Source organism: Callospermophilus lateralis, chromosome 7 (assembly GCF_048772815.1).
Source record: "Callospermophilus lateralis isolate mCalLat2 chromosome 7, mCalLat2.hap1, whole genome shotgun sequence".
NCBI lineage: Eukaryota > Metazoa > Chordata > Mammalia > Rodentia > Sciuridae > Callospermophilus > Callospermophilus lateralis.
The window spans coordinates 89,500,843-89,504,760 of record NC_135311.1 but is presented as its reverse complement, the minus strand read 5'-3'; the positions used below and the strand labels follow the sequence as shown (position 1 = coordinate 89,504,760).

Sequence of the window (3,918 nt, the reverse complement as noted above, 5' to 3'; positions counted from 1 at the left end):
TGTTGCAACTTAGCCGCTGGTGGGAGAAGCCTAGGAAGGGACAGGGGAGGGTGGGGAAGAGAGAAGTGGTGGTGGGGGGGAGCGGGGAGAGAGAGAGAGAGAGATGAGTGTCAGAAAGTCTAATCAGCTGCTCCACTGGGACCCTGGGGAAGGTTCACTCTGTGCCGTTTTGCACTCAGAAGGGCTCACTGCAGGAAGAAAATTCCCAGTCCTGTTTTGGGGGCAAACAAACACATTATAAACGGGGACATGGGTTGGTGTGGGCTGTCGGACCTGCAAGGAATATATAGAGGACCTATTTTGCACCTAAAGTGCAAAGATCTAGCTTTTGTTTTCTCCTTTAAATTGTTTTACTTAATCCTTACCGTAGCTTTTGGAGAAACACCCAAACCTCAATTCCTCGACTGTAGGTGGAGCTGAGACAGTCGTGAAATATGCAGGTGACCGCTAGCATTCAGACCACTGCAAAGTGAAGTGCGCAGAGTCCAGCGAGGTACCTGGAGAGGCGCGCGCACTGCGCGGTCAGGTAGACCCAGTGCGCTGTACTCACGGGTCAGAGAAAACGCATGACGCCTTACTTTTCCGGTGGCCGGCCACACGCTCTCACACCCATTTTAATTCTCTCTCCCACTACACTACGCCACTCTCATTTCCCGAGCACGGAACTAGAGTCTGTAACAATGAACACTTGTTAAGTCTTTGGTATACGCGCAAGCATACTTATTTATCAAACCTTTCTTCTGTTTTAAAAATTGCTAGTTTCTGATTGCCAAATATGAGTGACACCAATCAGTACAGTCGAGATGCGCCATCCAGGGTACGGTCAGTAGTAGGGCTGAAAGGGGTCGACTGGGACCTTGGGAGCTCGCAGAGGTCTGAAAGCCCAGTTTGGTACATTCCCAATCATTACAAAGGACATCTAGGGACTGTGCCCACTCCCGGGACAACTCGCCAACTGATTACTACCCAGCAACAACCCAGGCTGGTTTGCCCGAAACACTTTATCTCCGAGTCCCCCGCAAAAGCCCCGCAAAAAAAAAAAAAAAAAAAGGAAAAAGGCGGAAAATACTTTACCTCTCCCCTAAGGTTCCAACCAAGCAAGCTAGAGGCAAATTTGCTCCTCAAGGAGGCGGATGCAGCAATCAGTTGGGTGCTCAGAGAAGCCCCGGAGAACCAGTGGTCCTGGTGGCTCCAGGAAAACACTGGAACAACTGTTGGATTCGGACGGAGCTTTGTACTAAAGCCAGAGGGGCTTAGGCTGGGAGGGTCCATTTGGCATACCGTGCTGGGGGGTGGAAACAGGAATGTGAGGGGCTAACTGAGCCGAGAGTCTCCGCAGCGTCCCCTACACCTGAATGGCTCATCCCATAGTTCACAGCGAGGCGTCAGTCAGCTTCTGTCAGCTTTCCGGTGTTGAGGGGTCTCTATCATGGGGGAGGGGTCTGGAATAATTATGCATCAGATTTGAGGCCAGTTAAATTTCTTTTCACATGGTCCCTTCCATAAAGGATTTATAAATTAGAAAAATACTAATGAAATCAAAGAACTGCATGGAAAGACAATGCGTTCTTGAATTAAAAGACTCAATTTAGTAAAGATGTCGATTCTAAATTTATCTATAGGTTTAATGCAATTCTTGTCCAAATTCTCTGTGGGTCCTTTATAGATATAGATGAGCTTTTTCTAAAATTTACGTGGTAAGGTTCAGTGCCTAGAATGATTAAAATACCTTGGAAAAAAGACGTAGGAACTATCACGGTATGTGACACTAACGCTTATACTGTGTTAATAATCACGACAGTAATATTGGTGGAGGGACTCACAGATCAATAACACAGAAGACCCATAAAGAATTGGTCCATTCAAATATGTCTGTTTTTTCCACCAAGGTTGGAAGGCAATTCAATGGAGGAAGCAAGGAACTATAAGCAAGTGATGCTGGAGAAATTGGACACCCATAGACAGACAAACAAACGAAAAGAAAGAACCAAACAAAACCTAATCAATGAGACAAAAAACCCTAAACTCTAGGTCATAACCACCCTAAACGCTAAACATAGTCTCTTATGCAAAAATTAATTAACTTGAAGTGAATAATGGATTCAAATGCAACGTGAAATGCTCAAAACTGTTAGGGAAAAGAAGAAACAGAAAATCTTTGGTAACTAAGGCTGGACAGAAATTTTTTAGTTTTAAAACCAGTGGCATGTTCCAAATATTTTTAAATAAATTAGATTTCCCCAAATTAAAAACTTTTGCTATGTAAAAGACTGCAAACATACCGAAAAGGAAAGGTATATACTAGGAAAAAAATATTTCCAAGCCATACATTTGGCACAGGACCGGTATCTCGAGTGAATAAAGAACTCTTAAAACTCAAAAATTAAAAAAAAAAAAAAATCCAACTAGATATTTCACTGAAGATAGATAGATGACAGAAAACGGTATGAGAAGCTTTTCAACATCATTAATCACTGCAGAAATGTGACTTAAAAACACGAGACCCTTCTGCGCGGTCGCCTCTACCACAGCCACGGAGCTAGGAGTGGATGGTGGCCCGCGAGGATCATCGCAGACAACGTGGAGGCCTTTTCCGAGTTAGGCAAGTGCTACCGGCAGCGGCTGCAGCAGGGCGACTGGGCGGCAGGCGCAGCAGCAGCTGCCGGGCAAGGCGGTGGCGGTTGCGCGCGCGGCAGCTGCAGCGGCAGCGGCAAGGATGGGGGGTGGGGTGGGAGCGCCGCGTGCGGCAGCCACTGGGGGCTGCGTCTCCGCTGCAGGTGCAGAGGACTGTAGTGGAATTGCCGCGCGCGGCCGCGCGTGGGTGGCAGAGGTGGGTTGTGGTGTGCCGCAGTGTAAGCGGTGTAACCGGTGGGGTGGTGGTCGCGCGGCAATGGCAGGATCCCGAGTTTCCCTCCGGTTTCCTGGAAGGTGGCCGACCGCCAACCTAGGGGCTGCAGAAACCGCAGAGGCAGAAGCTTGGAGGCGCCAGCACGTCCCTCTCCCTCTCAGCCTGAGCCAAGAGAAGCCAGGCGACCCCGGAAGGCTGAAGGGGGTTTGCCGCCCGAGAATGGAAATTCTCTTTGCCAGGATACAGATGGTGCAATCATTTAGGAGCACAAAGTTATCATTGCTCGGTTGGATATTGCAAAGAAAACTACCATCCTTTATCGATTTTCTATGAATGAAATTGTATATGCAGCCTCTACAATAGGAAATAAGTAGAAGAGATCGTGATTAAGTAATACATATTTCCTACCGTGGGATATTGGTGGCCAAGAATCTCTTCCTTCTTCCTGAAACACATTAACAAGGAAAGTACACACCCAGGAAGAGAATTCTATGACTAGACAACTGTACAATATGTTAGGGCATGAGGACTGCGGAAAGCCTGGTTGCTGATTTTTTGATTACAAACAAGATGTATGACTAGCCGTAACCTGCCAGATTTTGAAGATAACTTCTATTGACCAGTGGCAAATCCAGGCATGCTCTGCTCTTAATGGTGAGGGATTATGCCAAGGACTTGAATGAATGATGTCACGATTTAAGATTAGATGATTTTTATGATGGCTTCTCATAGATTTTGCATAAACAAAGTGCTGGACTTCACCTGAAAGCTGCAAAAATTAATGGTTTAGATACATTTATAAGGTGCTTTAATTTTTTTTCTATAAGAAGAAAAATTCAGGCCACTTATTTGAAAACAAAGATGAAGTCTCACCTTCCAATTTGTTTCCTCCTTAGTTTCTTCTAAAGTACATTGTTAAAGCTGTGATTGACATTTTCCCCGTAGTGAGTCCTCTAGGACCTTGTAGAGCCTGTGGTAAGTACAAAGGGGGAAGCAGATGTTTTGAACTTTAAGAGCTTTATTATAGTTCAACCGTTCCTGTTGAATGTTCTTGCCTTTTTCTATAAGTC

At 45.8% G+C, this 3,918-nt stretch overlaps 1 pseudogene; it reads left to right on the top strand.

Annotated features, from left to right (window-relative positions):
* The first annotated feature begins 2,549 nt into the window (after positions 1-2,549).
* On the top strand, positions 2,550-3,558 carry LOC143404855 (ADP-ribosylation factor-like protein 5A; annotated as a pseudogene).
* Positions 3,559-3,918: the final 360 nt, after the last annotated feature.